General features: G+C 47.6%; 1 protein-coding gene across 2 annotated transcripts in view; it reads left to right on the top strand.

The window, feature by feature from the left end:
* KCNB1 (potassium voltage-gated channel subfamily B member 1) overlaps positions 1–13829 on the top strand; it is a 137466-nt gene that overhangs the window by 97538 nt on the left and 26099 nt on the right. The gene's annotated exons all lie outside the window — the stretch shown is intronic.

A 13829-nucleotide genomic window follows, 5' to 3' on the forward strand; every position in this document is an offset into this window, starting at 1 on the left:
ACCTCCCAGTGCCCTTAATATACCGTAAACAAATCTGCTTCATTTAAAGCACACACAAGGTGGTTAGGAGACTCACTCCTAGATTTATGGGCTTTAATCATTGTTATTGCCATCCCCAAATGTAAGAAATGTAAAGCACTTTAGGAACAAAAACCGCTGTGAAGAAAATACTTTAAGTCTTCTCAGGTCGTTGCTAGAGCTAGAGCTTTTCTGGAATCCTGTAAAGAAAAAGGTGTCACAAAATGGCTTTTTTTTCTGTTTCTGGCCAGTCAGAGCAGCAAGACAGCATGCCATCAGAGCGTTGTCACACACCGTAGCTGCTGCTCTAGTAGAGGAATGAAATATCCACACCTTTTGGCCAGGGTTTTTATTAAGGTTTCAGATGCCTACCTTCTGCCATCCACTCCATTTAAATAATGATGACCAAAACCCAGCTGATTTCTCAAAGATTAACAGCTTGCTGGGAATATTTAATTGTCTGGAAACAGAACTGAAGGATCCTGCAGCAAGTCCCTTGCTCCCAGGGAAGCCCCTGAGGCCAGGATTGATGCCATCATTTACAGGATTAAAATCCCAGTGTGTCCCAGTGCAGAGGTGGCTGAATTCCAGTGGGGAGAAAGCAGTTCAAAGCCAAGGACACATGGCCTTGACAGCAGGATGGAAACTGTCTGGCTTAAAGCTGCTGTGAAATCATCATGAGTTATTATTATGGAATCCTGACATCCCGCAGCAAAGCAGCACTCAATTATTTTACGCTGCTGTTTTTTTAAGTTCACGAGCACCTATTGCAGGAATGCCAGGGGCATGGGGGTCTCCAAGAAGGTCTAGCCCTTGGCTGGTGGCTTTGCTTGGGCATTGTAGCTCAGTGTACAAGTGTGTGTGTGTGCAGATGTGTTAGGAGAGTGCTTTACTGCAGACAGGGTAATATTTGCTTCTGTACATGTGAAAGACTTTTATACCCACTCTCCTGCTCAAGATCTTCATGCAAATTTGATCTTGTGTTCAGGGCACTAAGGTTAGCAGCAGAAACCTCTTGTATGTGCATCCTTGTCCCTCTCACCCTCACATTTTCGTTCTGTAGTGCCTTAAGTGGTCCCTTAAAAAAAAATAAATAGTTACACAGGCTTTTTCTGAAGAGCCACCCTGCTTCTCGCAGCTTCCCATGCCCCAGTACTAAAGATCAGCAGCACCATCAGATGCTTTCCCTCACTGCAAGGCTTGCTCCAGCCTGGCAGAGCAGGGATTAGTGCCTGGACTGTCTCCTCTAGCCCCAGATATGTGCCCCAGCCCTCAGGGTACAGCAACACCTTCTCTTTCTCCCTTTTTTCCTGTGGCAAAGGACGGCCCTGGTGTAGGTGTCCATCTCCTGAAAGCTCCTGTCTGCCTTTTACGGTGATGTTTAGCTCTGCCCCAGCCCAGGATTTCTTTTGCTCCTTTAGGCTGATCTCTAGTCAGGTCTGTGATCCCATTTCTCAGGCATTTAACTCTTTGCCTATATAATGCAGGAGATGTACAGCCCGGTGCTGAGGTTTCTGCGAGGGCAGCCAGGTAGGACACTGCTGAGCTCAGGGTCCCTGGAGGGGAGTTAGGTCAGATCTGGGAGCTGTTGGCTTCAACCAGAGGTAGGTGCCAAGACAGCCGTTAGAACCCGACTACCTTTGTGGAGCTAGCCCTCCGCTGCTTTTCTGCACCTCTTTAATTCAAGTGGTGACTCACAGCCTGGAACTATTAGGTAGATGGCATACGCAGTTAGTGAGTGTATTTTTCAGTGCTCATTTTACTTATTATATTATATTTTGATTTATAATTATATATACAGTGCATTCCTCTCCTAGGCTCCAGGCATCCTTGCCAAAATTAAAAAGTACAGTTAGCAAAACTAAAGCCAGCAGATGCTCAGAGCTCTCGGTCAAAAATAACCAGCCAGAGTGACTTTTTCCACCAGTTCTTCATATATTTTCTGTTCTCCCTGCACTTCCCTTCCCATGGACCTCAGGATGAGGAGAGCAGCCCCTGGACCAACCTCTTGGCCCCTCAACAGCAATGCAGAGAGCAACGAAACAGCTCCAATTCATTCCTCAAATCAGGAGCAGCATTTGCTGCTATTCCCAAGTCTTCCAAATTCATTTGCTTCATACTCCTGGGAGTTTTTAATGCTGGGAGAAGTGTCTGTGTAATCATTAGGTGGGATTTGCAAGTGCCTGTGAGAGGGGATGCAGTGAAACATCACCTCTCAGTCTCTGGAAGCCTTTCTTGTTCAAGGAAATTCAGTTTGCTGTGAAGAGGATCAGGGGGATTTCTGGAAAGACGGGGAAGAGCAAGTTGTATACAAGGTGTCTTACACTGATGTATTTGTAGAAACAACACGAGTTATACTAACTCCAGAATCGCTGCTCTCTCCTTTCCTGAGGCAATGGCTGGGGTCAGTACTACCATAAGAGCTGAAGGTGGTAACTCACAACCTGTCTTTATAGTCATCTGTAAAAGAGTCAGCTCAAAGGGCTTTGCTGGCAAGGGCTGTGCAGCCAACACCAACAAATCATCCCCTAAAAAGTCCTCTGTGAGATTTTTAGACAAGATGAGGTGATATTTACGGATTTGCCTCTACAAAGTATGACTGACAGCTGGCAAGATGGCATCCAAAGAGCTGGTTGGAGGGTTGTTAAACCTGCCAGCAAAAAAAAAAGCACAATTTCATAATTATTTTAGGCTTCCCTTGGAGATCAAAGAGCAAAGCTGGTACAGGCCTGGTAGGGAATTGTCTCGATTTAGTGCAAGACAAGAAGAGGCTAATGCTGCGATTGCTGCTGGAAGTGACTGATGGGGGAACACCTATGGAGCCAGCAGCTGATTAAGGGGAAAAAAGCTTTGCCTTTTCCTATTACTGAAGTAAAAAGGAGAGACAGGCTGGCCAGGACAGCAGGCTTTCATGGGAATGCTACAGCAGGGAAGAGTGCGGAGCTCTAGCACAAACCCAGCAGGTCTGCCACAGTGTGGTGTCACACATCTGGGTATAAGGCTGACGAGTTTGATGGGGGAGACGCTAATTTGGGTGAAACTCGAAAATTTCATTGAAATTCCTGCATCTTCCTGAAGGCTGCTTGTAGAAATGGAACTTTTCATCACCAAATACAGTAAGAAAAGCTGATACGCACTGGGTGTCATCCCAGGAGCTGCATCTCTAGATAACGTTCATGATTGTGTCTTGTCCGTTTGGGAAGGATATCAAACCACCCAAAGGCAGAGGAGGTCCAAGCAGGAAATGGGCCAGATCTCCTTAAGGCACAGGTGGCAGAGTGGGGACGTGCAGGAAATAGTTTTGTTGTCTGACATTATTTTTAATACTTTGAAAATTATCCCTCCCTAAATTGTGCAACCATTTTTCCCCCCAAATCCTACATTTTGGGTCTCTGAGTATTCAAGATATTTTATTTCAGTAATTTCAGACAAGGATATTTCAAAACATCCTTAATTTATTTAAAACTAATTAACCAAACTAGGGAAAGAAGGCATTTTGAGCTCAAAAGAGAGCTTTTAATTAGATGTTGTTGAAAAGGAACATTCTGAATGTGAAAAAATACGCGTATATTTTTTAAACAGACCATAGGAACCCAAGTCTTGTTCCCAGAATGTTTCTGTTTTGATAAATGATCTTATTGTCACAAATGTTGCTGTAATATTTCTGACCTGGTCAAGTTCAGAGCAATCACACTGGCTGATCAGGCAAAAGGAACTGAGTTTTGTATCGCAGGGAAGGATAGTAGGAATCAGAGTCTTAAAAATTAGACTGGAACTAAAGGTTGAACTGAAAATATGCTATTGTGTAACTGGGTGAAAAATAACACAGGTTTCAGGGCATAATGTGTTCTCAAGTTTAGTCACACTTGATTGTATGCAAATAGCTATTCCCCTCTACCATGTGTCTTGGTGCTCAGAGTCTCTAGGCACAAATTCCTGCCACTGGATGTGCACATCGGGTTCTTCTGGATCTAGGTTTGGGGAATGTCTGAGCAGGGATGAGATGGTGGAGCAGGTACCATCTGCTTGGGGTTGTGTGGTTTCCTAAGTGAAACGCAGAGTGCACTGTGCTGTCCTTGTACTGCTGGGCAGACACTGCTCCTAAAAACAAATTCACACATTGGGGTAAGTAGGGGGGAAGATCTGGCTCCTTTTGCCTCTTCTCTGCTCAACGTCAACGTAAGTAGACCAGTATAATCCCAAGGACTGGCAGCACCTTGCCATGTTAAATGCACTCAGAGAAAGCCCCTGTCTTTCGCTGTTTTTTGTAGTCTGGGAATATTTATACTGAAGCTGGCCGCTTGAGGAATAAGGTCAGTGCATGGACCAGACAACACCCAGCAAAACTGAGTGCAATAGGACTTGTCCCTCTTATTCTAAAGTTTGTGCTTCAGCCATAATTTCTCTTCTTGCCAGTATACTGCTGGTTACTGGGTGGTCAGGCTTGCCATGGGTCCAGGGTAGCATTCATGTGCCTACGGAGAGTTTTGCGTTCTCTGGGACAGATTTAGACTCTTGTTCAATAAGCACAATTAGAGCTGCTGGTTTGGTGTATTGATGAAGCTTCCAGATGGCTACTTGTGTTTCCTGAAGGCAAAGAGAAACTCAGCAGCCGGTAGTATCAAAATCCAACAGAGAACACCACCTCTGGCTCTGAGACCACCTGATTCCTGGAGATCTGCTTTTACTAGCTCACTTGAAAAAATAGATGTTGCTTTTGTTGTGATATAATGGCTTAAGAATTTATCCATCTAACAACTGAGATGAATATAAGAGGATTATAGTAATTTCTCTGGCCCATGTGGGAGGATGTCATTTCTGCTTTGGTTAGTTCACTGATAACTGGACTCTTCAGCAGGCAAGCGATTGCATTCGTGGTGCAGGTTGCTGCAACAGACAGTGATCTATCTGATCCATGTGCTGAAATGAAAAGCCACCCAGCTATGATGGTTAAGGGAATCCGGGGAGGTATTTGTTGCAATGTTGCACTCCCTCGTAGCTCCCAAACTCTTTCCATCCCTTCCCTGAACCCAAGGCAAAGGTAGGTCCGTTGTGCACCAGCAGAGTGTGACCCAAGATCCTTGCCTATCTGGAATGTCTATGCCCCACAGACACACTCAAAGTTTGCTCTGCTGTTCTATGCTGTTTTAAAATTAGTTTTAGGCACCCAGGGAATTAACAGTGTTGCTGCCCAGTAAAGCTGGTTTGTGAAACTGTTTTCTAGTTTTCTTTGTTCAAGGTTTTTTAGAGCAGCCTGGAAAAACAAACTGATACAATTTCTACTGATAAGAAAAAGCATTTCTAAGAATTCTGCTGATAAAAAGCACCCCTCCAGCAGTTACTTAAATGCCACCTTGCTGAGATTTCTATTAACCAGAAATTTGCATTACCTCAGTTCCTATAAAATTAAAACCCAGCATTGGCTTTGTTTACAGGATTGCTCTTGGTCACGGGGGATTTTGGAAGGGGGGCAGAACAAGGGAGCAGGGACACGGCATCTGCTCAAGAAGGTAGTGGCCACCTACCAGGAATGAAACCACCAGGAGATGCACTAGATGACAATCCCAGTGTCTCACAGCAGTAGGCTCTAAGGTGGAGGCAAAGCCCTGGCTCACAGATGTGACTGAGTGCCTGCATGTCGGAGAGCTTCTGGCTGCAGACATCAGTGGAGAGAGGTGTAACTGACCCTGCACTTCATGGCATCTTCTGGACTTTGGCTAAAAATAATAATAATGGTACTCTCCCCAAATGCTGTGTGCTCGGGTTCATGCCAGTCTGACTGCACTCACACCAGTCCCCCTCCGAACACCGACCCACAGCCCACCTCCCTTCACTCCAAACAGGACCTGAAGGGTATTCTCAGATACACACTGACCACTGTGAGAGCCACAGGGACCTACGGAAAGAGGCACTGCTTCATATGGCTGACGCTTCCATAATTACTGAGCTGGAAAGTTAATTAATTCCTTAATTATATTGAAACAGTGATCAGAGTTTTTAAAAATTAACCTCTTCTACCTGATGCCTCAAATCCAGCCCTGGCCATGGCACAGCACTACTAAAGCACAGTGAGATGCTAGGGGAAGACCTGAGCTCACAGGGCAGGACATGGGTGGTGGTGGGTGCCTTGGGGGCTGCAGGCCAGGTTCCCCCTTCCCCAGTATGGGCACACACCACAGCAAGAGCTGGGAATAACAGGGTCTGGGTTCCTTAGTCCCTATATGACAGCAGCACCACGTGAGGAAGTTGGCAGCAACCAGATCCATGGACCAGCCATCAAGTAAAGTTTCAACTTGAACTTTGATGAAGACCTGCCACGTCCACATCTTGAGGCAACACAGATCTCCACCCAGAATACATGAAGCTAGCTTCGGAAGCATGAGAGTTTCCTTTTTAACAATCAGTATTGACCTCTATCCCCGTTGCTTAGCCTTAAGGACACATGCATTTCATGTGTTTGCATCCAGCAGCAGCCAGAATGGTGCTGACAGGGCTCGCCTGAAGCAGGGATCTTTGGAAAATCAGAGTCCTTCCATCCTCTGTTATTTCAACAACACTTACTCTGGTTTTGGGCAATAGAGAAAACCGGTGGACATTGTTAGGCTGTGTTGCTGGCCAAGTCTTTTGCTGGCCCATGTGAACTGGGACGAGCTGCCCCCCTCACCCTGCACTGACCAGACCATTCACTGGGCATTTGCCCCCCTTGGCCCTGTACCTGCCACAGGCCCTTCCTCTTGGTCCTGAGGAGCCAGCCTTCTTTCATCTAGCTATTTTAATGCTAATGTCAACATGAATAAACCATATTCCTTTTAAGCTACCTACAACTTTTGACAGCTACAGTGCTGTAAATAAAGCAGCTAACGCAGATGCTAATATTAATTCACATGACCCAGTTGTGCTTCACTAATAGTATCTGGGTTACCAGCCGGGCAAGAGAAGTACCCAAAATATTTAGCCTGTCTCAGTCTGTCACACCAAAAAAGCAAGTATTTGAAGATAGTAATTTCTAGAGCTAAACCTCAGAGGTGCCCTCCATTAGAAAAAGGCACGAGGAAGGTCTGAAAAGATCACAGGAATTTGTGTTTAGTCATGGTTAGCAGATAAGCCATGCTGGCCGTGCATGGGGTGATACCGGCACCTCTTGCTATGCTGCAAATGTGCTGTGACGTCCTTGGGTCAGGTCTTGTCCTGTGCAGGACTGGGCATGCATTGCACAGGCAGACTGCCATGGCAGTCAGAGATGTACTGTTTGCAGGACTGTAAGTTGAGTTGTGGTTTTTAAAGCAATATTTAAGATATTAGTTAGCAATATTAAAGTTTCAAGATAATTGCCCGTGTAGCCCTTCCCAGCAGCAGCTTGCACGCTCTTGCTCATCCCTTTGGTTTCTGCCCAGGAGCTTCACTGACATTCAGCATTTTCTGGAGCAATTCAAAGACTGTCAAGTGTGAATAGAGTGAAAAAGTGTTAGGGGAGAAACATGAACATCTTACGCAGCTGAAACCAATTGGCTAGGCCATTCAAATCTGCTTCGACACCCATGGCACAGCCTGACACAGCTGTTCAGCTCTCCAGCCTGTGTGGGTGCTCTGGAGTTTCACGCTGATGTTCATCAAAAATGGTCCATAGAGGCACTGGGGCTGTTGCAGCCCAGCTGTTTTTCCCTAGCTGTAGGTGTAATATTGCTTCTTTAGAAACTTGCAAAGCCCCTCCAGAAATGCCAGGCTCAGGGCCTGGCTGATCAATACCCTTTTTATGTATCCTCACAGCTGTGCAATGAAAATACATGTGCATGAGCAACTAGTTTTCAGCCTCAGCACAGCTATTTGCAAGAGCAGAGTTGTTGCCACATGTACATGGTTGTGGATTTGGGCTCTCGGTGATAACGAATTAGTAGGACAACTCTTCCTACAAATAATTTGTCTTCAATTTGCTGCGAACAAGCTGAATGAAGACAGGGAAGCAGCCTTCGGTGTGTGTGTGGTACAGGTGTGCTGTTTGTGCTTTCTGTGATAACACGACCGTGTGGCTGCAGAGAGGCAGAACTGTGCTGCTCGCAGCAGGCTTGGAGGCTTAATTAAGCTTCTAGAGTTCTGTAAAGTTCATTTCACTGTTCGGTGGAGGACAGTTTAGCTAAGCATAATAGGATTACCACTGCTATATACAGCCGCGTAAGCCAGGAAGTCCTCATAATGGGCCTTTACCCAGTAGGAAAATCTTTTCAGAGGATGCTTTTTATAAACTGCGCAGTTACGCACGCTATGAGTGTCTGGGGAAAGGTATCCTTCCTTACGTAGGTTTGCCAGAACCAGCCCAGGTAACCACTTTGGAATAGCACACGTTTTGCCATGCCAGGCGCACTGAGGTTTGCTACTAACGATGCAAGTCATGTATTTGCCATCCCATGGCATGGTTGTTCCTTGTAAATGCTTCCCCTGATACTAATCCTGGGACTAAAGTCCAGGTGCCTTCAGCCAGGCAAGCCCCGGCAAACCTTGCCTGCCGAGGCTCACACGGCACCACTGAGCGCAGCTGCCCAGCGGCTGCTGGAGGCGGATGTCTGCCTTCCTGCGGGAATCAGGAGATTCGGCAAGTCACAAGGCGAGAGCGGGGTTGTGTTTGTGTCTGAATGGCTAATTCATCAACGTGTCTTATTAGGACCAGAGACAAGGCTCCTGGGCTACTGCCTATGAGAGCCAGAGCCCTGCTGGTCCTTCGGGAGCAGAGCCAGGCTGAGTCTGACGCTTTGTCACTAACCAGGAACAGCTACAAACCCTGGTAGCTATCTGTGGCACGCGGAAGAGCAAGTTGCACTGAAAACAAGATGGATTTTTAAAAGCGCCCAGTCCTGACCTCCCAATTGCTCTTAAAAGAACTGCCACCCGGGAAACCCACGTGCTCGGCCGCACAGGCTCGGCAGCTCAGCGACCCCGGCAGCCGCGGCACACGTGCAAGGTGGGCTCTGCAGCCCCACGTCACGGTCCAGCCGCCCGTCCTGCTCAGGAGTTGCTGTGCCCATGGAGCTGCTGCTGCACACAGAGGGGGTTCTGCCCCTGCAGCAAAACACCCCGGCAGCACCAAGCTGAAGGAGATGTGCCAGCAGGCACTCTTAGCTCCCGCTGTAAGCAAGAGGCCTCTTCCCACTGGCTCTAGTCATTACAGCATTTTAACGCTGTATTTTTTTAACACTGTTTTTTTTTAACACAGAGGTGATCAGTGCTTCAATGAGATTTTAGAGGAGGAGGCAGTTGGCAGAAATGTCGGCGACACCTCGATTCCCAGGGGACATCAGCCGGCTGGCCGACAAGCAGCGCGGCAGGGCAGGGAGCGAGGTTGCGGGGCGGCAGCGGCAGCAGGTCTGCGGGGCTGGCGCAGGGGAGCGGGGAGCACTGCGGAAAGGAGCGGGGAGCACTGCGGAAACACAGCCCGGACCCGGGCACGGACCCGGCGTGTCCCGCGAGCACTGACCTGAGAGGCACAGTGCTGAGCATACGGAGAAATGCCAGCTGGTTTAGGGGCGGCAGGTATTTCTCGGGCTCCCTTGGCTCTGGAGAGCAGCACCCCGCTGCGATACTTTCACATCATCCTGAGAAGCAGAGGCAGAGCTCAGCTGTGAGCAAATAATCCCACTAATGCTGTTCCCAGTAAGGCTGATTCAGGCTGGTTTCCTTATCTTTGCCTTTTCTGCACAGCAGCAGGTAATTCATAGATAAAACAATCAGTGCTTATACACACACACAGACGCTTAGGAGCTATTCTTAATCTTTCCAAATCCCTTAATATACCTTATGTATACGTTTGGAACTTGTAGATTTAGCATGATAGATTGATTTCACGCACTATCGCAACGGAAAATGACATTAATAACTAAATTCTCATTTTTTTTTTAGCCCTGGCTAAGCTACTGCAGAGCACCGAACTGTGGTAAATCTGTCCATGGCACAGCAGCAATGCAGTCCGACCAAGTTCTCTGGTTGTGCCTGGTGTTATTGCCTGGATTATATAAAGCCCAAGCTGTGGTACAGCCATAGGAGAATTTGGCCAAATAACTGCAGTTTGAGCATATGCTATAACCACTCAGCTAGAATGATTGTATTTATTTTTCACAACTCCCCCAAAATGGAGAAAATGGATGAGAATTGAGTGGGTCATGCAGATTGACAGGGGAAGCTGCTATGAGAGTTTGAAACAGATGACTCAGGTTTTTTGCTTCATGGTTTTCTGCATGTACCACCAGGAATTTCCAAGAGGTTTCTCCAGTAAGAGCAGGCAGGCAAAAATACAGACTTTCCTCATTACCCATCCCATAGTGAAACTGGGCACACGTGCTCATGTCCCTGAGCTGTCCTCTCCTCCCCAACACTTGTGCTCTCACCTTGAGCAGCTGGTGTTTTTAAGAAGCATGTACAGCGCTCACACGTGGAGCACGCCATATGTTTGGCAGTCCCAGGAGCTGTGTCACTTGGCTCTCGCCGAGCGGCGCCTGGCCTGGCTCAGGAAGCAGATGTCTCATCCCAGCCTCGGGACTGGCGTGGTACCACTGTGCCCGTAGGCATCGCCGAGCGCCCGCTTCTTCGTGCTACCCAAACTCCACCATGGTGTGAACTGGGAGCTTGTCTGCACACAGATGTTACCCCGTGGCAGCCAGAGGTGTGAATTAGGGGCACCCTCCGCTTTGCACAGATGACATGGGGTGGCCTTCAGTTTGCAGAGCAGCCGAGTTTGCTTTCTGAGCTATGTTGCAAGTAGTGGCCAGCAAGAGCAATGCAGACTGGCTTCTGTGCACCAAACCTGCTGCTTTGGTGATGGCACCAGCACTCTCCTGCGCTGAGATGTCTAACAAATTCTCTGGGCTTCTCTTTCCTTGTGGTGACAGCAAGGCTGGCTTCTCTTGCAGAGCCCTGGGAAACTTGTTGCATGAGTGCTCATGAGACAGCCTCACACCACAGCCACAGAGGCCGGGTGTGCTTGGGTGCAGGCGTTTTGCATCTCCAGTCGCGATGCTGTGACTGTACTACCAAGCATAGAGCCTTCTATGCTTCTTGCCTTTGCCTTCAGAGGAGAAAATGTTTCCACTGCGTAAATCAAGCTATGGCCAACCCAGGCTATTGTTTTGTCTATGTTTTTATGTCCCTTTCAATATACGTCAGCTCTGCCACATCCCATCTGTTACAAAATGCCTGGGTTTACACGTTACCTCATTAGTCTTACTGTCTGTCCAGCATTTTTTCCATCGTACAGGCTCCTCACTCCTTTTACATCACTGTGATTAAATCATTTACTTAGGCCATTAGCAACAAGGCTTAGTGTTTTTACACTCCTAGCTCCGTAGGAGATGATGTGGGAGAGGCCTGAGGAGGGGGAATATGTTGACTTTTAAGTTACAAGCTGGGGATGTCGGAGTAGAGCAGCACAAGGAACGTATATTTTATGGTGCCGCTGTCACAAAGCAACACAGTAGAGCAGTGGCTTTATGTCAAGAAACACTGTGCAGAGTAGTTTCTGTGTTTATTTTTTGGAACAGCCTGAACTAGGAAAAGAAAAAGCACAGAAATCTTCCCCAGCAAGTGAATGTTCTTGGTTATTCTGAAGTAATTTCCCTTGAAAACATGGTTCAGGGCTCGTGACCCGCACTGGCAGCACAGCTCCAAAGCAGGATGTGCGCAAGGCACGCAGGATTAACTGGTGGCCTTAAAGCACAGGTTTTCTGAGGCTTGATTGTACTGCTGCCACATCGCCCACTGGGGCTGCCATAATTAAGGCTCTGTCAACTTCCAGCAGCCGCCTTTACATGCTGTGATTTTCATGGGGGTATAATTTAACCCAAAGCTCTTGCTTGGCAGCACGTTATTTTACAGGGTTACTTAAAAATATGTTTAAACCGTTTCAAATTACAGATTGGCCCCAAAAAATGCTTTCTCAAACTAGGGTCACCCTTTTAAATATAGGCATCAAAACTTGGCTGGTAAATTAGCTGGGTACCTGTTGGGTGTGGGGTTTTCAGGGGGCAATTAAGGAGCACTTGGAGGCAAAAGCCTGTAAGAGCACCAGGCTTTACTATACCAGCAGGCAACTAATAAACTCTTAAAAGAAAGCCATCGGGAGGGAGGCGATCTGCCTGGCTCCCTGTCAGGCTATTGCCAGGTGATCTTAAGAACAGCTTGATAAAGCCAGGTCGGTTCATAGCCTGTGCTCGGGATAGTCACATCTGCTGCTGGGGTCTGTTTACACCAAGCACATCTGTGCACGCAGAGCAGCAGTGCCCGGTGCATGTGGAGGCAGGGGAAAGGCTCACTAACACTGCGCACATGCACAGTGATCCTTACGGAGCATTTTAACTTTGGCATTGGGTTTTTTTCGTAAAGTCCAGGTCTCGTGCCACAGACCCTCGTGAAGGCAGGGATGGTGCAGACCAGGTCCAGCTGGGATGTGCACGCAGGCACCCGCTCGTGTGCACCCCTTTCCCTTGGCCCCAGCATCACATCCAGACTGCGCAACCCATTTGGCAGGATTTGGCCACAGGACTGGAGCTCAGCACAGGTGCTTAATGTGGGGATACACCCTGAGAGCCCATAAAAGCCCTGTGCTGCAGAGGGAAATCCCTGTGACATTGCACCTGACTGTAGCAGGAGGAAGGGACCCGTGCATTGAGCCACTGTGCCACCTGGAGTCCGTCCACTCGGTGCTCAGGCAGCCGTTCCTCTGCCAAAAAAAGAACACTAATAGACTTATTTTCTTCAGAATAATAAAACAGAGAAACAGCAACAAAGCCAAGAACATTGAGATGGTGACAGCAAGAGTCTGGCTTAAATTCCCCAAAATAACATCAGCTAGAGCCTGATTTCAAAGCACCAGACACTGCGCTGCAAATGCAGAAAGTTGGTGATTGTTATTTTTTTGTTCAATAGAATTTTCTTTAACGATAATACTTGACATTTTTCTTTGAGTAACTGTATAGTTCCCTCCATATTTCCCATTTCTTTGACGTTTTCCACCATCTTCACATAGAGGGAAATTGGCTGTAATTGTTTTCTGCAAACAGCAACTTTGAGGGGGATACAAGGTCCAACCTGGATTCCTCTGAGCATCCAAACCTGGAGGGAGAAGTCTTGGAAGAGATGGGTGAGCCCTGCAAAAAGCACTCCAGATCCCTCCTTCCAGGCAGACCCCTCCATCCAGGCTGCCTTTCATAGGGACTGAGCACGGTGCCACACTAGTTTCAAGCTCATTTCTTTGAGAATTATTTTTTGGTGCAGAGAGAGGAGGTTTTGCAAAAGATGGAACAAAGAGGTGGCGGTCCATTACATCACATACTACAATCTTTGAAAATCCTCTGTTTAAGCGAGTTTTGCTCAGGCTGCAATAGTAGCACACTCCGTGTATGAGCAAGGCTGATGATCTCCCACGCACGGGAGTGCGACGGCGCAGGGACGGGTCCCGCATCCTGCACCCAGATGTGCACAAAGCCAAACCCTCCCACCGGCGTGGCTGTCAGACGCTGCTGCTGGCAGCATGGGGAGACGCGGCCTTTGCTGTCACTTTGACAAAGGGACCCTGCTGCTATGTTGCTGTTTGTGTTAATAATATTTTAGCAATTTTTTAAGAGTTGCTTTATTTGAGAGATTTGAAAGGTAAACTGTCAGCATTTCAGGGCTCCCCCATGGAGCAGTGAAATAACCCAGGAGCATGGCTTTGCCAGCTAATTTTCTTCCTTTGTATCTTCATTATCTCTCCCTTTGGTAACTAGGGTCTTTGTTAGCTTAGTGGTTTAGCTGGATCTTGGAGTAAAATCTAGAGGTGTAGAAGGGGCTGG

Source organism: Aquila chrysaetos, chromosome 3, assembly GCF_900496995.4.
Source record: "Aquila chrysaetos chrysaetos chromosome 3, bAquChr1.4, whole genome shotgun sequence".
NCBI lineage: Eukaryota > Metazoa > Chordata > Aves > Accipitriformes > Accipitridae > Aquila > Aquila chrysaetos.